Raw genomic sequence first — 21028 nt, 5'->3', positions numbered from 1 at the left:
AAAGAGAAGCAGCGTTAACGTTTCGGGTTAGTGACCCTTCATCGTTCCGATGAAGGGTCACTGACCCGAAACGTTAACTCTGCTTCTCTTTCCACAGATGCTGCCAGACCTGCTGAGTGGTTCCAGCATTTCTTGTTTTTATTTCAGATTTCCAGCATCCGCAGTATTTTGCTTTTATCTCGCTGTCTCTTGCTGGTTTGCTCAGTACCTTTCTCTGTCTGTTCCTTTCTGGGTCCTGATAATCTCTTTCTGGTTTTCTGTGTGTCTTTCTCTGCCTGCCTCATTGTCGGTGCTGTTACTCAGTGTCCTTGTGTCATTGTGCAGTGAGGGTGAGTCCGTCAGCACGTGTGTTGCTGAGTCTGGGATTCTTGAGAAATCCGACTCCAATCCTATTTTGATAAAAACATTGGGGAAATGAACATATTTCACTAACGGGCAGCTGAAATCGAAAACAGCAGTTAGCAGAGTGGCGCAGCAGAAGCGTGCTGGGCCCATAACCCAGAGGTCGATGGATCGAAACCATTCTCTGCTATTTATGCTTGGTAATAATGCAAACAGTTCACTTTCAAAACATCAAGTATTTCCCCACAATAACAAGATGCTTCCAAAGGCACTTTATTGCAATCAGCTTTTTCCTTCCAGTGAACACATCAATCAGCAACAAATCACTTTTGCTCACACGAACACAAACTGCAAACACGGACCAGCCGAGTCTCTCCCACTTTGTCAACCCCTTCCTGCAGAGCCACCTCTCCACCACCAGATGGTGATGTTGGCCACAATAAAACCAGGACAAATGGTCACAGTGAGGAGGCGGTCAGCAACAGAAAATAAAACAATAACAGGGAAAACCTTTACACAACAACAGGGTACATCTTTACACAACAGAAAACATATTTACACAACAGGAAATACCTTTAGATAACAGGGAGAACACAATCATACAAATGCCTTGTTTCTCCATCTCAGTCTCGTTGTCTCTCTCTGTCCCTCACTTTTGCTTCCTCACAGTCTATTGGTTTTCTGTGTGTTTTTCTCTCTGTCCCGTTGTCAATGGTGTTACTCAGCATCCTTGTAACATTGTGTAGCCAGGCTGAGCCTCCCAACACCTGTGTTGCTGTAATAAAAACAGAAAATGCTGGAAATGCTCAGTTGGTCTGGCAGCATCTGTGCAGAGAGAAACAGTTAACAGTTCAGGTCTGTTTCCTTAGCTCACATTAACTTTATTCTCTCTCCACAGATGCTGCCAGACCTGCTGAGTATTTCCAGCATTTCTTGTTTTCATTATGGAACAGAGTTCCCTTTTCAAACTTACAGAATTAACTACAATAATGTACTCTGAGATTCAAGTTAAATACCAGCCCAATATTTACACACATTATGAGTTTATAAGTTTCAGTATTAATTCCCATAGTGCATCCTGACATATACATTAGATATAACATAACATAAGAACAGAAGAAATAGGAGCAGGAGTAGGCCATTCGGCCCCTCAAGCCTGCCCTGCCATTCAGTAAGATCATGGCTGATCTGCCCCAGACCTCAACTCCTCTTTCATGCCAGCTCTTCATAGCCCTCAACTCTCCAATATTTCAAAAATCTATTTACATCCTCTTTAAATACTTTCAGTGATTTAGCCTCCAATACTGTCTGGGGTAGAGAATTCCAGACATTCACTCCCCTCTGAGAGAAGAAATTCCTTTGCATCTCAGTTTAAATGAGTGTCCCCTTATTCTGTAACTATGTCGCCTAGTTTGAGATTCCCCACTAGTGGAAACATTTTCTCAACATCTACCCTGTTAATAAAAACAAGAAATGCTGGAAATACTCAGCAGGTCTGGCAGCATCTGTAAAGAGAGAAGCAGAGTTAATGTTTCAGGTCAGAGACCCTTCTTCACCCTGTTAAGCCCCCTCAGAATCTTGTACGTTTCAAAAAGATCACCCCTCATTCTTCTAAACACGAATGAATAACCTGTTTAGCCGTTCTTGATAAGTCAACCCCTTCATCTCAGGAATCAGCTGATTGAATCTCTTTTGAACTCCTCCAATGCCAGTACATCCTTTCTTAAGTCTAAATCTCAAGTGTGATATCAGATTGAGAGAATCTGAAAGATAGTATAACCTGAGATACAAACTGAGAATTCAGTTTAAAACTCCCCCGGATTGTGAAACTAAAAGATACAATAGCAATTTAATTTGTATAGACTGAGCTTTGGATCATATTCCAGCCCTCATACAGTGTCAGACTGGAAGATACTGTAGCAATTCCATTAGTGCAGACTCAGCTCTACATTACAGAGCAGGGAACATATTTAAAAACCCGGAACACTTTTACACAAGATGGATCATATTTACACAACTGAGAAGACCTTTACCCAACAGGGAACCATTTTACACAATAACAGAGAACATCTTTACACAACAGCGAATACAGTAACACAACAGAGAACATATTACACAGCAGGAAATATCTTTAAAAGAACACAGGGAACATCTTTACACAAGAGAGAACACAATTACATGAATCATGAGTCTTTCGCTGTCTCTTGCTGGTTTGCTCAGTACCTTTCTCTGTCTGTTCCCTTCTGGGTCCTGATAAACTCTTCCTGGTTTTCTGTGTGTCTTTCTCTGTCTGTTCCCTTCTGTGTCCTGATAATCTCTTCCTGGTTTTCTGTGTGTCTTTCGCTGTCTGTTCCTTTCTGGGTCCTGATAATCTCTTCCTGGTTTTCTGTGTGTCTTTCTCTGCCTGCCTCATTGTCGGTGCTGTTACTCAGTGTCCTTGTGTAATTGTGCAGTGAGGGTGAGTCTGTCAGCACGTGTGTTGCTGAGTCCGGGATTCTTGAGAAATCCGACCACAATCCTATTTTGATAAAAACATTGGGGAAATGAACATATTTCACTAACAGGCAGCTAAAATTTAAAACAGCAGTTAGCAGAGTGGCGCAGCGCAAGCGTGCTGGGCCCATAACCCAGAGGTCGATGGATCGAAACCATTCTCTGCTATTTATGTTTGGTCGGAAGACAAACAGTTCACTTTCAAAACATCTAGTGTTTCCCCACAAAAGCAAGACGCGCTCGATTGCAATCAGCTTTTTCCTTCTAGTGAACACATCAATCAGTAACAAATCACTTTTGCTCACACGAACACAAACTGCAAACACGGACCAGCCGAGTCTCTCCCACTTTGTCAACCCCGTCCTGCAGAGCCTCCTCTCCACCACCAGATGGTGATGTTGGCCACAATAAAACCAGGGCAAATGGTCACAGGAAGGAGACGGTCAGCAACAGAAAATAAAACAATAACAGGGAAAACCTTTACACAACAACAGGGTACATCTTTACACAACAGAAAACATGTTTACACAACAGGAAATACCTTCAGACAACAGGGAGAGCACAATCAAACAAATGCCTTGTTTCTCCATCTCAGTTTCGTTGTCTGTCTCTCTCGCTCCGTTCCACACTTTTGCTTCCTCACAGTCTATTAGTTTTCTGTGTGTTTTTCTCTCTGTCCCGTTGTCGATGGTGTCACTCAGCGTCCTTGTAACATTGCGTAGCCAGGCTGAGCCTCCCAACACCTGTGTTACAGAACATAGAACATAGAACAGTACAGCACAGTACAGGCCCTTCGGCCCACGATGATGTGCCGAACCTTTAACCTACTCTAAGATCAAAACTACCTACATACCCTTCATTCTACTATCATCCATGTACCTATCCAAGAGACGCTTAAATGTCCCTAATGTATCTGCTTCTACTACCACCGCTGGCAGTGCATTCCATGCACCCACCACTCTCTTGTGTGAAGAACCTACCTCTGACATCTCCCCGAAACCTTCCTCCATCACCTTAAAATTATGCCCCCTGGTGATAGCCCTTTCCACCCTGGGAAAAGGTCTCTGGCTATCCACTCTATCTATGCCTCTCATCATCTTGTACCCCTCTATCAAGTCACCTCTCATCCTTCTTCGTTCCAATGAGAAAAGTCCCAGCTCCCTCAATCTTTCTTTGTAAGACATGCCCTCCAGTCCAGGCAGCATCCTGATAAATCTCCTCTGCACCCTCTCTAAAGCTTCCACATCCTTCCTATAATGAGACGACCAGAACTGAACACAATATTCCAAGTGTGGTCGAACCAGGGCTTTATAGAGCTGCAGCATAACCTCGCGGCTCTTAAACTCAATCCCCCTGTCAATGAAAGCCAACACACCATACGCCTTCTTAACAACCCTATCAACTTGGGTGGCAACTTTGAGCGATCTATGGACATGGGCCCCAAGATCCCTCTGTTCCTCCACACTACCAAGAATCCTGTCTTTTCGCCTGTATTCTGCATTCAAATTCAACCCTCCAAAATGAATCACTTCACACTTTTCCAGGTTGAACTCCATCTGCCACTTCTCAGCCCAGCTCTGCATCCTGTCAATGTCCTGTTGCAACCTACAACAGCCTTCCACACTATCCACAACTCCAGCAACCTTCGTGTCACCGGCAAACTTGCTAACCCAGACTTCCACTTCCTCATCCAAGTCATTTATAAAAGTCACAAAGAGCAGAGGTCCCAGAACAGATCCCTGCGGAACACCACTGGTCACCGAGCTCCAGGCTGAATACTTTCCATCTACTACCACCCTCTGTCTTCTATGGGCCAGCCAATTCTGTATCCAGACAGCCAACTTTCCCTGTATCCCATGCCTCCTTACTTTCTGAATGAGCCTACCATGGGGAACCTTATCAAACGCCTTGCTGAAATCCATATACACCACATGCACTGCTCTTCCTTCATCAATGTGTTTTGTCACATCTTCAAAGAATGTAATAAGGCTTGTGAGGCATGACCTGCCCCTCACAAAGCCATGCTGACTGTCTCTAATCAAACTATGCTTTTCCAACTAATCATAAATCCTGTCTCTCAGTATCCTCTCCAATAATTTGCCCACTACCAAGTAAGACTGACTGGTCTATAATTCCCAGGGTTATCCCTATTCCCTTTCTTGAACAAGGGAATAACATTTGCCACCCTCCAATCATCTGGTACTACTCCAGTGGACAGTGAGGACGCAAAGATCATCGCCAAAGGCGCGGCAATCTCTTCCCTCGCTTCCCTTAATATCCTTGGGTATATCCCGTCTGGCCCCAGGGACTTATCTGTCCTCATGTCTTTCAAAATTTCCAGCACATCCTCCCTCTTAACATCAACCTGTTCGAGCATATCAGCCTGTTTCACGCTGTCCTCACAAACGACCAGGTCCCTCTCACTAGTGAATACTGAAGCAAAGTATTCATTTAGGACCTCCCATACCTCCTCCGACTCCAGGCACAAGTTCCCTCCACTATCCTTGATCGGCCCTACCCTCACTCTGGCCATCCTCTTGTTCCTCACATAAGTGTAGAACGCATTGGGATTTTCCTTAATCCTACCCGCCAAGACTTTTTCATGTCCCCTTCTAGCTCTCCTAAGTCCATTCTTCAGTTCCTTCCTGGCTACCTTGTAACCCTCTAGAGCCCTGTCTGATCCTTGCTTCCTCAACCTTAAGTAAGCTTCCTTCTTCCTCTTGACTAGCTGTTCCACATTTCTTGTCATCCAAGGTTCCTTCACCCTACCATCCCTTCCTTGCCTCATCGGGACAAACCTATCCAGCAGTCGCAGCAAGTGCTCCCTAAACAACCTCCACATTTCTGTCGTGCATTTCCCTGAGAACATCTGTTCCCAATTTATGCACCCCAGTTCCTGCCTAATAGCATTGTAATTCCCCCTCCCCCAATTAAATATTTTCCCATCCCGTCTGCTCCTGTCCCTCTCCATGACGATAGTAAAGGTCAGGGAGTTGTGATCACTATCACCGAAATGCTCTCCCACCGAGAGATCTGCCACCTGGCCTTGTTCGTTGCCAATCACCAAATCCAACATAGCTTCCCCTCTGGTCAGCCTATCGACATATTGAGTCAGGAAACCTTCCTGGACACACCTGACAAAAACTGCTCCATCCAAACTATTTGCACTAAGGAGGTTCCAATCAATATTAGGGAAGTTGAAGTCACCCATGACAACAACCCTGTTACTTCTGCACCTTTCCAAAATCTGCCTCCCAATCTGTTCCTCCGTGTCTCTGTTGCTATTGAGGGGTCTATAGAAAACTCCCAATAAAGTGACTGCTCCTTTCCTGTTTCTGACTTCCACCCATAATGACTCAGTCGACAAACCCTCCTCGATGACCTCCCTTTCTGCAGCTATGATACTATCCCTGATTAACAATGCCACTCCCCCACATCTTTTACCTCCCTCCCTATTCCTTTTGAAACATCTAAACCCCGGAACATCCAACATCCATTCCTGCCCCTGTGATCTCCAAGTGTCCGTAATGGCCACAACATCTTAGCTCGAAGTACTGATCCATGCTCTAAGTTCATCACCCTTATTCCTGACACTTCTTGCATTAAAATAGACACACTTCAACCCATCATACTGGCTGCAACTTTGCCCTGTCAACTGTCTAACCTTCCTCACAGACTCTCTGCACTCGGTATCTGCCTGTTCAACAGCTACCCCATCCACTGATCCATAGCTCCGGTTCCCATCCCCCTGCCAAACTAGTTTAAACCCTCCCGAAGAGCTCTAGCAAACCTCCCGCCCAGGATATTGGTGCCCCTCCAGTTCAGATGCAACCCGTCCTTCTTGTACAGGTCCCATCTTCCCCAGAAGGTATCCCAATGATCCACATAACTGAAGCCCTCCCTGCTACACCAGCTCTGTAGCCACGTGTTCAGCTGCACTCGCTCTCTGTTTCTAGCCTCACGAGCACGTGGCACCGGTATCAATCCTGAGATTACTACGCTGCTCGTCCTGCCTTTTAGCTTCCAACCTAACTCCTATATTCGCTTTACAGGTCCTCATCCCTTTTCCTAGCTATGTCATTGGTACCGATATGGACCACGACTTCTGGCTGCTCCCCCTCCCCCTTAAGAATCCTGTAGACTCGATCTGAGACATCCCTGACCCTGGCACCCAGGAGGCAACATGCCATCCGGGAGTCTCGTTCGCGACCACAGTACCTCCTGTCTGTTCCTCTAACCATTGAATCTCCTATTACTATCGATCTCCTATTCTCCACCCTTCCCTTCTGAGCCGCAGAGCCAGGCTCAGTGGGAGAGACCTGGCCGCTGTGGCTTTCCCCGGTAGGTTCCCCCCTCGACCGTATCCAAAACGGTATACTTATTATTGAGGGGAACGGCCACAGGGGATCCCTGCACTGTGCGCCTATTCCCTTTCCCTCCCCTGATGGTCACCCAGCTACCTTTATCCTGTGACTTAGGTGTCAGTACTTCCCTATAACTGCTCTCTATCATCCCCTCTGCCTCCCGCATGATCCGAAGTTCATCCAGCTCCAGCTCCAGTTCCCTAACGCGCTCTGTGAGGAGCTGGAGTTGGGTGCACTTCTCGCAGGTGAAGTCAGCAGGGACACAAGTGGTGACCCTTACCTCCCACATCCTGCAAGAGGAGCATGCAACTGCCCTAGCTTCCATCCCCTCTGCTCTAAATTGACAACAGAGAATAAAAAAATATAAAGGAAAACCTTACCTTACCAAACCCTCCACACAAGAGTCCTTTTTTTTGGTTGGAGGAGGAGGATGGGTGGGAGACACTACACGTGTAGTGTTTCGGGTTTAGCCACTGCCCGAATATATACGTTCACTGACCCAGCAGTCCCCGTGTCCGCGTCCGCCGAATCGCCAGGTAAGTACTTTATAGTGAAACTTACCTTCCCAGCTGCCCCCTGGCTCGCACTATCACCGCTACTGCTGATCAAACGTGTTGCTGTAATAAAAACAGAAAATGCTGGAAATCCTCAGTCGGTCTGGCAGCATCTGTGCAGAGAGAAACAGTTAACAGTTCAGGTCTGTTTCCTTAGCTCACATTAACTTTGTTTCTTTCTCCACAGATGCTGCCAGACCTGCTGACGATTTCAAGCATTTTCTGTTTATGTTTCAGATTTCCAGCATCTGCAGTATTTTGCTTTTGTACGTGTGTTGCTATGTCTGGGACTGTTTGAGTGCAATGCTATTGCTTTATAAACAGCGTTGAAACAAACATTTATCTAGTTAACACACAGCACTAATACACAGCTGGATATAAACAGCAGCCTGCAGCAGAGGGTGCAGTGGATGTCTATGAACACAAATAATTCACCAACACTATATTTACTGCTATCCTCAATCACACCACACTTCATCTTAACACGTTTTATTCTTCATTGACATCAACTTCTTGCTTCCAATAAACACTTCAATTTGGAACACAGCTTCCAAATCACCTTTATTCACAAACCCGAACACAAGCTGCAAATGCTGCAAACACACACCAGCCCAGACTTTCCCCTTTCTGTCAACCCATTCCTGCATCATTGCCTCTCCACCAACAGTTGTCGCTAGAATCATACAATCAGAGAATGGCTAAAGCACAGTAGGAGGTCATTCGGCCTGTCGAACCCGTGCTGGCTCTCTGCTAAAGCAACTCACCTCATCTCACTCCCCAGTCATTTCAATTTCGGTGGTGGGAAAACTTCTCGAAAGAATAATTCGGGACAAAATTAATAGTCCCATGGACAAATGTGGGTTAATTCAGGAAAGACAGCATGGATTTCTTAAGGGAAAGTCATGTTTAACTGTCCTGCTGGAGTTTTTTGATGAGGTAACAGAGAGGGATGATGAGGGCAATGCTGTTGATGTGGTGTACATGGACTTTCAAAAGGTCTGACAGCATCTGAAAGGTCACTGACCTGAAACTTTAACTCTGCTTCTCTCTCCACAGATGCTGCCAGACCTGCTGAGTATTTCCAGCACTTTTTGTTTACATTTCAGATTTCTAGCATCTGCAGTATTTTGCTTTTATTGACTTTCAAAAGCAGTTTGATACAGTGCAACACAACAGACTTGTGAACAAAGTTATAACTCATGGAATAAAAGGGACAGTAGTAACATGGATATGGAATTGGCTGAGTGACAGGAAACAAAGAGTAGTGAGCAATGGATGTTCTTCGGGCTAGAGGAAGGTTTGCAGTGGAGTTCCCCAGGAGTCAGTGTTGGGACCCTTGCCTTTCCTGATATATATTAATGACCTAGACCTTGGTGTACAGGGCAGAATTTCAAAGTTTATGGATGATACGAAAATTGGAAGCATTGTGAACTGTAAGGATGATAGTGTAGAACTTCAAAAGGACATAGACAAGTTGGTGGAATGGGAGGACAGATGACAGGTGAAGTTCAATGCAGAGAAATGTGAATTGATTCATTTTGGTAGGAAGAACATGGAGTGACAATGTAGAATAAAGGGTACAATTCTAAAGGGGGTGCAGGAGCAGTGGGACCTGGGGTTATATGTCATTGGTTGAGAGAGTGGTTAATAAAGCATACAGTATCCTCGGCTTTAGTAATAGAGGCATAGAGTACAAGAACAAGGAGGTCATGTTGAACTTGTATAAGACACTAGCATCAGCTGAAGTACTGCATCCAGTTCTGGGTGCCACACTTTAGGAAAGATGTGAAGGCATTGGAGAGATTATGGAAAAGATTCATGAGAATGGTTCCAGGGATGAGGAACTTCAGTTATGAAGATAGATTGGAGAAGTTAGGACTGTTTTCCTTGGAGAAAAGAAGGCTAAGAGGAGATTTCATAGTGGTATTCAAAATGATGAGGGGTGTGGACAGAGTGGATAGGGAGAAACTGTTCCCACTTGTGAAAGGATCGAGAACGAGAGGGCAGAGATTTAAAGTAATTGGTAAAAGAAGCAAAAGCGACATGAGGAAAAACTTTTTCACACAGCGAGTGGTTAAAGTATGAAATGCCTGAGAATGTGATGGAGGCAGGTTCAATTGAAGCATTCAAAGGGGAATTAGACTGTTATCTGAAAAGGAAGAATGTGCAGGATTATGGGGAGAAGACGGGGAAGTGACATCAGGTGAATTGCTCATTTGGAGAGTCAGTGCAGACACGATGGGCCAAATGGCCTCCTTCTGGGCAGTAACAATTCTGTGATTCTGTGATTCCAATATTCAAGTCATTTCTATATATGGTGGTCCTGACACTGACCCTTGTGGACATCACTGTTCACCATCTTCCATTCTGAAAAACAACCAAATACCACAACTCGCTTTTCTTGATATTTCATCCATTTTTTAATCCAAGCAGATACTGACCCTCCTATTCCAGGAGCCTCAGTTTTGTTACCCAGCCTTTTATGTGGTAGTCTGTCAAACGCTTTCTTAAAACCCATATAGACAACATCCATTGCTTTCCCTTCATCAACCTTTTCTGTTACTTCATCAAAAAAATCAGTTATATTAGTGAAGAAGTGGAAAGGTGCTGAAGCTTTCAGTTTTCGGTCGACCCAAAACAAGTTCAAGGCCTGAATAATGAACTGATTGCCTCATTAGTTCTGTGAATAATACAATGATTTAATAGACAAAGTTTTGAAACATTCCTGCCCATAAATCTTGGTAACAGAGTGTGTGGATCTCCTGACTCAGAATGTTTAATGGATACAGTCCTCAGATCCGACAAGGAACCCCTGAACATCCACAGTAAAGACAGTGTGGATGAGGAAATGTAAGAGCTGGGAGCTGAAACTCAGGGACGGCCGAGCTCTCCTGTCATTGAGCTTGTGTGTCTGCTCTGCTCGCCGCACTTCCGGCTCTACTTTGTTTCCAATGAAAAGATGAAAAGGGCCGTTCGGTTTTCCTCTCACTGATAGCGTGTTTCACTCGGGTTAATATAACCCGGGACTTTTGCTGCTGAAATGAATTCTGCAAGGTCCCAGCAAACACACCGGCTCCCTCCTTTCTCCCCTCTTTCTATCGGATTGTTTTACCAGGAGGGGCTCAATAATAACAAACCCCCTGCAGGGAATGACCGCAAATTGAGCATCTAAATGGGGCAAGTGGGCAGTTTTCTGGGTTCTCGGTTCCCCCTACCCCGCCCCTCCCTCCCTCCAGTCCAAGCCCCTCTTCACTTTCTTTGGGACTTTGATGAGGGTGAAATGGGGAAAGTTCCCATTGATGTTTGAATGCTGAATTGCTGCAGAGATCCGCGCACGCGCGATGCAGCCCCGCCCCAGTGGGACGTCACAATAAGGAGTGGAGCGCATGCGCAGCCTTTCCCCAACCCAGTCTGTGAGGCCATTCACTCAATCAGGGGAAGATGCTTTAAATCAGCTGCTAATGGAGACTTCCCGGGCCCGTGGGAAGGGAACAAACAGCATCTACTTCCAGCAGCCACTGCTTTGGTAGCGTGTCCGCAGATGTGCTCAGAGATTGGCATTGAGTGGTGGGAAGTTGAGGGGGAGTCGGGGACTGTTTGTAACAGACACTGTGGAGCAGGAGCTGCTCCCGGAACATGGAGTGAGCCGGGGACACGGGGAAGGGAGAGTTCATTCTCGGACAGTGTCTGTACAGGCTCAGGGAGACACAATGGGAAGAAATCACTATTGAAAATCACTGACAATTTCACCACCCAAAGGAGAGGGAATTTTCCTGCTTTAGTTCCAGTTTCTCACTGTTTGTTGGATTGTGAACAGTGGGGGAAAAGTAGCCGCAAAATAACGATGTGGACAGTTAGACAAAGAGCATTTATTGCAGACACCAGGTGAGAAGTGTGAAAGGCACATTTTAAATAGTGGCTGCTTGTTTTCCGTTGAAATAGAAATGTGACTGTGGAAAGGTCACTGCTCTTTCGGACAGTCCCAGTCATTGAGCAGTGCAGGGCTTGTGTTGTTTCTGAATGTCACAAACTTGTTGTAAAACCACTGCAAACACCTGGTAAACAGAAGCTGAATACTGCAGTACTGCAGTGGAGACAGACACTGACACTGTTTGTGTTATTGGTTTTCATTTTGTGATTGTTCATAATGATTATTATTGGGACGATTACATTGATCGCTTTTGTATCTTCTACCTCACCAGTTCTTTCATTCCTGCAGGAAAATACATGACGGAACCTGAATAGATGTGGTGATTCTTGGACACAAGGAAAAGTGCAGTGATCTCGTTCCAACACACAGTCGGTACAGGATCACTCCCAAAGCACAGAGATACTGCCAGCTCATCAGTTCCACTGGAGCAAACAAAATAAGTAGTCAGACAGACACTGATCCCAAAGTCAAGAGAGACACATTTTCAATCCAACAGTCAAACAACAGCAGGAGAGACAGAAGTTGTTTCTATTTCACTCCAATTCAGTACAGCTGACAGGTTGATACATCAATCACAGTCCAAAAACAAACTCACTATCAGATCTAAATAAACTCGGTCACCATGGTCACATTTTAAATATAAAATCTGAAATAGAACAGACAAAATTTACAGAATTGAAAGGTACAGAATGAATGCAAGGAGGCTTCAAGGGGGTTTGGACAGGTTAAATGAATGGGCAAGAACATGGCAGATGGAATATAATGTGAATAAGTGTGAAGTTCTCCACTTTGGTCAAATAAACAGAAAGACAGAGTATTTCTTAAATGGTGAGAGGTTGAGAAGTGTCGATGTCCAAAGGCACCTGGGTGTCCTTGTTCATGAGACACGAAAAGCTAGTATGCAGGTGCAGTAAGCAATTCGGAAGGCAAATGGTATGTTGGCTTCATTGAAAGCGTATTTGAGTACATGAGTAAAGATGTATGAAGTCTAGATGAGACCGCACCTGGAGTATTCTGTACAATTTTGGTTTCCTTATCGAAGGAAGGATAGACTTGTCACAGAGGGAGTGCAACAGAGATTCACCGGTCTCATCCCCTTGGATGGTGGGATTGTCTTATGATGAGAGACTGCAGAAACTGGGCCTAAATTCTCTAGAGTTTTGAAGAATGAGAGGTGATCTCATTGAAACAGACAAAGTTCTTACAGGGTGTCACAGGGTAGATATGGATAGGATGTTTCCTCTGTCTAGTGAGTCTAGAACAAGGAGACACAGTCTCAGAATAAGGGCAGACTGAGATGAGCAGGAATTTCTTTACTCAGAGGGTGAAAAATCTGTGGAATTCTTTATCCCAGTGGGCTGTGGAAGATCAATCATTGAACATATTCAAGACAGAAATCGATAGATTTCTAAATACTAACAAGATCAAGGGATATGGAGATGGCAGGGAAAAATGGCGGAGAGGTAGATGATCAGTCACGATCTGTTTGAATGTTGGAGCAGGCTCGATGGGCTGAATGGCCTAATGCCCCTATTTCCTATGATCCTATGAATCCCAATAATGTACATCAGAACGTTAGACCAAGTTATGCATTACATACCAGTTCAGAAATCCCACAGAGATTAAGACTGAAAGATACAGTATCAAGCCATTACGACAAAATGAAGGACTTGGAGCTTGCAGACCAGCCCATGTATAAGATTGAATGTTATATTTTCATTCACAATCGTTTTCACAGAGCTTAATATTGAATACCAATCCACAACTTGTAGAGGACTACCAAATAAAACCTACAACTGTAAAATACAGTTAATCCATATTTTAAATTAAACACAAGGCAAATAAATATTGATACATTAAGAGAGCGGGAAACAGTAAGAGCAGAGTGGAGCAGAAAGAGCCCAGGAGAGAGAGGGAGCAAGAGTTCACTCGGAGAGCAGGGAACAGCGAGAGCAGGCGTCAAAAAAGGCAAAGGAATACACAATTAATGGGAGAACACTGAACGGTGTAGAGGAAGTGAGGGACGTTGGAGTGAATGTCCACAGATCCCTGAAGTAGCAGTGCAGGTCAATAAGCTGGTTCAGCAGGTAAATGGAATCCTTTCCTTAATTAACTGAGGTATAGAGTATTAGGGTGACCTGGTATCCATGGCAATAAGTCACTGACAGCTAACATTCAGGTGCAGCAAGCAATTAGGAAGGCTAATAGTATGTTAGCCTTTATCACAAGAGGATTTGAGTACAGGAGTAGTGAATTCTTGCTTCAAATGTATAGAACCTTGGTTAGACTGCACTTGGAGTACTGTGTGCAGTTTTGGTCCCCTTGCCTTAGGAATGATATTATTGCCATAGATAGAGTGCAAAGAAGGTTCATCAGACTTGTTCCTGGGATGGTGGGACTGTCCTACGAAGAGAGATTGGGGAAACTGGGGCTGTATTCTCTGGGGTTTTGAAGAATGAGAGGTGATCTCATTGAAACCTACAAAATATTTAAAGGACAGTCAGGGTAGATGCAGCTAAGATGTTTCCCCTGGTTGGGGAGTCGAGAACCAGGGGACGCAATTTCAAAATAAGGGGCATGCCACTTCGGACAGTTTTGAGGAGAAATGTTGTTACTCAGAGGGTTGTGAATCTTTGGAATTCTGTACCCCAGAGGGCTGTGGAAGCTCAGTCATTGAGTCTGTTTAAAGCAGAGATTGACAGATTTCTAAATACAATTGACATAAGGGAATATGAGGAAAGTGTGGGGAAAAGGGCATTGAAGTGGATGATCAGCCATGATCATATTGAATGGTGGGGCAGGCTCGATGTGCTGAATGGCCGACTCCTGCTCCTATGTTCCTATGTTCCTAACTCCACATTATCGATGAGACACAGCCTCAGGCCGACTTGTCGGGTGTTGCAAACAGATAACACTGCTTCTGATCTTCACCAGAACAGAGAGTGAGATGTAAAATTGATCATCAAACAGACTGTGAGAGAATACAACAGAATAAAACACATGGAGAGACACTGTGGAATAACAAATAGATTCGATTGGAATGTTGAATTATGATTGGAATGGATGAAACAGCAGATTAAATTGGGGCAGAAAAGAGAAACTGATGGGAAGAAGGAAGAAAAGAAAGGATGGATCTGTTCACTTTTTTCAGTTTTTTCACTGGTCCATAAAAGCTGGATTAAACAAAGATGCAAAAAACAGAGAATTTCACCAAAAAGGGAGATTAAATGCTGCCGAAACCTTGGATCGAAGGATGCCCCAACAGATCACCTGTTTAACTGTCTCCTCACTGGGGGATTTCAATCAATGAGCAATATTATTCTCTCCTTTTCTTTTGTTAAATGAAACCACTACTGTCACTTGGAGTTAATATCCCTGTGTTCCAACTCCTGAATAATGAAATTGTGAGTTTCGTGATATTTTCTGGACACATTTCCTGCTGAAAGAACTAAGAGCTCTTTTCTAATTTACACAATACTATATACACACTCATCAAGCCTCCGAAACTAGCATCCTTGGTGCTGCTCTCTCCTCCCAAACCTCATCTCATGTGACTGTTACATCATCACTCTGATTGTGGGAGGGGTTAATCCCACTGTCTTCAGCATTAACCCTTTACATCCTCATACTGCACTGTCTGCCCAAAAAATCGGTGGAGGGAACTTGAATTATCAAAACAGCAACAGCTGCCAGTTGAAAATCAACTCAACCCATCAGAGAGAGACTGTCAGAGGACTTCCTGCATCCAGTCCTGACCCTGTCACATGAAGCAGCTGCTCACCCAGACCCCACTCTCATCAACACTGAACATTTTTACTGAGACCCTTCAAATACTGTTTATAAAAGGCCGCAAAGATCAAAGTTCACACAGTTGTATTAAATACAACAAAGTTTAATATCTTCTCACCGTTTCTCGGGAACCACATGAGACTGAGGTTTTCTTATTTGGTTCCTTTGATTTTTCTTGTTCCTGACTGACAAATATTCCAAACCTCAGATAAACCCTCCCACTTGCGTCATGTCCCAGTCTCGGTTAAAAGCAACACATAATGACACAAACACCCTCCTTCAGTGAGATTAATATCAAGCTGTTTTCCAGGTTGAATGGAACTGTGAACAAATTTATGTCAAAGAAGTAAACTTTGATGTATTAGCAAAGAAATTCTGTCCAAGGAGAAACAGCCATTCCAAACTCATATCCTTCACAAAGGCTGTTTTTTTATGTGATTGAAATTCATCAAGTATTTTGAATTAAAGTTCACAAGACACAGATGTCAGTGTTGATAATGAAACTTTTCAAGCATGTTGCAACTGTGAAATAAGGCTTTGCTGGGAGTTGAACCCAGGATCTCCTGTTTTCTAGACAGGTGCTTTAACCAACTGAGCTACAGAGCCAGATCGCAAATGCGTGAGCAATTGAAATCAGAGGAAGGCCTTGTAGATAGTGGGCAGGCTTTGGCGAGTCAAGAGCTGAGTTCGTCACGGCAGTCTTCCCAGCCTCTGACTCGCTCTTGTCGTTGTTGCTGTAGTTGTAATTGAAATAGGCAACCGTCTGTCTCGGAAGACGATGGGCTACACCCCGGGTGTACGTCACTTCTGTGTGAAACATCGTTTGTTGTGGCTGTGGAGGATGACTCGTGAGTGACAATCCCTTCCGCAGCTGGGACAGATGAATATCATTGGCCCGAGGTCGACTGATAATTTTTCCTTCCTCTGAGCTCTCTTTCCCACCATCTGGTCATTTCTTTTGTCCTCTGCTTTTCCCATGGTCTTCCTGAATGCCTTTCTCCAGGAATTCCAGTCAGCAGGAAGGACTTCCCATGCATTGACTCCAATCCCAGTCAGCTTGAGATCTCGCTTTGCAGATGTCCTTGTATCACAGATGTGGGTGACCTGTTGGTCTCGTGCTGATAGCAAGCTCACCATGGAGCGTGTCTTTGGCAAAGCGACCGTCATCCATTCAGCACACATGACTCAGTCAACAGAGTCACCGCTGACTCAAGAGGGCAAACATGCTGCGGATCCCTGCACGCTGGTGTACTTCTGCATTCGGCACTCTGTCCTGCCAGGAGATGCCCAATATCCATCTGAGACAGTGGAGGTGGAAGCTGTTCAGCTGCTTTTCTTGGCTTGTATAAGTTGTTGATGCTTCTCTACTCTAAACGAGGGTGCTGAGAACACAAGCCTGTTACACGCGGAGTTTTGTATTTTCGATCAGTTTGCTGTCGGTTCACACTCGTCTTCTCAACTTTGACATGACAGCTGCAGCATTGACAATCCTGGTGCTGATTTCAGTATCAAGGGACAGATTGCTGGTGATTGTTGATCCAAGGTATGTGAAGCTGTTGACAACCTCCAAAGTGAGCCTGTCGATGTTGATGGAAGGTGGAATCTCTCGTCCTGGCCCATAACTTTGATCTTCCTGATGCTGATCGTCAGTCCAAACTCCTTGCAGGCCAGGGAGAACCGATATACAAGCTGCTGTTAATGAACTTCATTATGGGATGTCAGCACAGCGTCATCAGCAAAGAGCAACTCACAGACCAAGAACTGACTCATTTTGGTCTTGGTGCGCAGTCTTGCCAAGATGAACAGCTTGTCATCAGCTCTGGTATGCAGGTGGACACCCCCGTCTGAGTCACTGAAAGTTTAAAATAGCAGCATGGAGAAGAATATGCCAATTGTAAAGGATGTGAGCTGTGAGGAGGTTACAAGGAGGCTTCCAGGGGACTTGGACAGGATAAGTGAATGAAATGACAGATGGAATATAATGTGAATAAGTGTGAAGTTATCCACTTTGGTAGAATAAACAGAAAGACAGAATATTTCTTAAATGGTGAGAGGTTGGGAAGTGTTGATGTCCAAAGGGACCTGGGTGTCCTTGTTCATGAGACACTAAAAGCTCGCATGCAGGTGCAGCAATCAATTAGGAAGGCAAATGGTATGTTGGCCTTAACACGAGGGGTCATGAGTACAGGAATAAAGATGTCTTGCTGCAATTGTATAGAGCCTTGGTGAGATTGTGCTGGAGTATTGTGTACAGTTTTGGTTTCCTTATCGAAGGAAGGATATACTTGCCACAGAGGGAGTGCAACGGAGGGTCACCAGACTAATCCCTGGGATGGTGGGATTGTCTTATGAGGAAACTGGGCTTGTATTCCTTAAAGTTTCATTTAAAAGGCCATTTAAAACTGAGATAGGGTGGAATTTCTTCACTCAGAGGGTGGTGAATCTTTGGAATTCTCTACCTCAGGGGTTTGTGAAAGTTCAATCATTGAGCATGTTCAGGACAGAAATTGATAGAAATATTGATACTCATGACATCAAGGGATATGGGGAGAGCGCGGGAAAGTGGTGTTGAGGTAGATGATCAGCAAGGATGTAATTGAATGACAGATCAGGCTCGACAGGTGAAACTGCCTCCTCCTACGTTCTGAAGACAGTTTGCACCAGGACACAGCCCTGTTTTACCCCACTGCTGATCGTGAAAGTGTCTGATGTTGCTCCATTGTAACTGACGGAACTGTGCATGTTCTCGTGGAAAGAAGAGATGACGCCCAAGAGTTCAGGAGGGCAGCCTAGTTTCCACAGCAGTTTGAAGAGTCTGTCTCTGCTAACAAGATCGAAGGCCTTGGTGATGTCTATAAAGACAATGTAGAGTGGTCTGTACTGTTCACAGTACTTCTCCTGTAACTGCCGAAGTGAGAAAATCATGTCGACTGTCGATCTACCAGCTCTGAAGCTGCACTGAGACTCAGGATAGATGTGCGATGTCAGGGTCTGCAATCTGGTCAGAGCAATGTGAGCAAAGACCTTCCCCACAATACTTAGCAAGCAGATGCCTCGGTAATTGCTGCAGTCACTGCGATTCCCCCTTATTGTTGTACAAGGTGACAATGTTTGCATCACGCATGTTTAGAGGCGCAGATCTCCCCTTCCAACAGAGACACAGAAGTTCATGGAGATGCTGCAGCAGAGCTGCTTTGCCACTTTTGATGATTCCAGGTGGAGTACCATCATTTCCCAGGGCTTTACCACTGGCAAGACGGTCAATGGCCTTGTTGACCTCTACTCTGGTGGGGTCACTGTCCAACTCCTCCACGACAGGGAAGTCTGGAATGGTGCTGAGAGCTACTTCAATGACAATGTTCTCCGTTATGTAGAGTTCAAGATAATGCTCCACTCACCTTTCCATCTGCTTGTTAGGTTCAGTGATGATCGTCCCTGTCTTTGTCTTCAAAGGTGCTGATTTAGTTACTGCTGGGCCCGTTGCTTTCATAATTATTTTTTTATTCATTCATGTGATGTGGTCATCACTGGCTAAGCCAGCATTTATTGCCCATCCCTCATTTCCCTTGAGAATGTGATGGTGAGCTGCCTTCTTGAACCGCTGCAGTCTGTGTGAGGTAGGTACACCCACAGTGCTGTTAGGAAGGGGGTTCCAGGATTTTGACCCAGCAACAGTGAAGGAAAGGCGATATAGTTCCAAGTCACGATAGTGTGTGGCTTGGAGGGGAACTTGCAGGTGGTGGTGTTCCCATGAATTTGCTGCCCTTGTCCTTATAGTTGGTAGAGGCTGCGGGTATGGAAGGTGCTGTCTAAGGAACCTTGGTGTGTTAAATTCCTTCATGTGTCCCTCTAGCATCCCCCAGATTCAGCGGCAGATTGGATGCTGTTGCAGAGTTTTAACCAGTATTGATTGGTGCAGTGCTGAGCAGTCTGCAGAGACTTGTTTCTGGCAGCTCTGAGAGCATCTAGAGTTTGTTTGCTGGGGACTTGTTTGTAGTTCATGAGTGCTCTCTTCTTAGATGCAGTAACTGACTCCATTTCAGTCCAATAAGCCTCAAACCAGTCAGCATTCCTCCCATCTCTTTTCCCATACACAGTGAGTGCAGAGTTATAGATGGTGGCGTGCAGATGATTCCACTTTGACACTGCACTGAGGCCTTGGGTGTTTTCTGAAAGAGCCTGATCGAGGATGTTGAGGAACTCCTGGGTCCTTTCTGGGTCAGTGGTTCGGCTAGTGTTGATCCGAGAACGACCTTTCTTCTTGTATGGATGAAGCTTCCTTGGCTGAAGCCTGACCTTGTTACACACCAGGGAGTGGTCAGTGTCACAGTCAGCGCTGTGATAGCTGCGTGTGATGAGGATACTGCTGAGGGTGGTACGTCTGGTGATGATAAGGTCTAGCTGGTGCCAGTGGCATGATCTCGGACGTCTCCAGGACACCTTGTGGCACAGCTTGACCTGGAAGTAGCTGTTCGTCACACAGAGTCCATGGTGACAGCATAGCTCCAGAAACCTCTGTCCATTTTTGTTCATCTTGCTAATCCCCTGGTGCCCTATGCTCATTGGCCAAGCTGTAGTCAGTACCCAAGCTTGCGTTGAAATCCCCGAGAAGATACAGTCCCTCGGTGCTGGGAATTCTACTGATGGCAGTGTCAAGTGTCTCATAGAATTGATCCTTGACATCTGGGGTGGAGGTGAGTGTCGGGACATAGATGCACATGAGATTAACTGGGCCCGCGCTTGTTGACAAGTGAAGGGTAAGAAGTCTCTCTGAGCCAACTGTGGGGGGTTCACTCATTGCAAGTAGCGTGTTTTTTACTGTGAGACCCACTCCATGCTCACGAGTTGCCTCTTGGGCTTTCCCCTGCCTGATGAAGGTGTAGTGTTTCTCTTTGAGGGATCCACTTTGAATGAGTCTAGTTTCTTGCAGCACAGCAATGTCCACATTGAGCCTTGTGAGTTCCTTGTCAATCACAGCTGTCTGGTGTGTGTCATCAACCTGCAGAAGGTTGTCAGTAAGGCCAGGACACATGGTCCTTACATTCCAGTTTGTGATGCGAAGCACTGGTGTCTTCTTAGCTGAGTTTGTCTTGCCTGGTGCATAGATTATCAATCCGCCAGTTGAGAGATATCCCTCTAAGCTGCAAGCACCCATTGAAGCAAGTAGGTCGTGGCAGGACAGCACCTAACTGACTGGGGGCTGCACAGCTTGGAGTAGGTGGTAGTTCTCCAATGAGACGCGATGATCTCTCCCACTGTCAAAAGTAACCCCTGGTGCTCATACTCTACACCAATTGAGTGAGAGCTTATAATCGGTAACTGTTTCTTCCCATGTTTTGCTAATGTTTAACCACGAAGCTGGAGTGTCCTCTCCAGGGCACAGGCCTGGGCAAATAGTATGGAGACACTGAGCATCAGGACCCCCTCTCAGCATTGCCAAGATTGTCCAAAGGAAAGGAAAAAAACAGTACTGTTTGGTACCAGCTCTGCTGTCGGAGTTGCTGGAAAACTACCTGATAAGTAACAGGTAACCGTCTACGGGACTCCACTCCGGA

At 45.2% G+C, this 21028-nt stretch overlaps 1 non-coding gene across 1 annotated transcript; it reads right to left on the bottom strand.

The window, feature by feature from the left end:
- Positions 1-16005: 16005 nt before the first annotated feature.
- Positions 16006-16079, bottom strand: trnas-aga (transfer RNA serine (anticodon AGA)). Its single transcript has one exon. It is a non-coding gene; the product is annotated as a tRNA-Ser (tRNA).
- Between the last annotated feature and the right edge of the window lie 4949 nt (positions 16080-21028).

This window comes from Heterodontus francisci, unplaced genomic scaffold, assembly GCF_036365525.1.
Source record: "Heterodontus francisci isolate sHetFra1 unplaced genomic scaffold, sHetFra1.hap1 HAP1_SCAFFOLD_172, whole genome shotgun sequence".
Classification (NCBI taxonomy): domain Eukaryota; kingdom Metazoa; phylum Chordata; class Chondrichthyes; order Heterodontiformes; family Heterodontidae; genus Heterodontus; species Heterodontus francisci.
This window is presented reverse-complemented; position numbering and strand designations above follow the sequence as displayed.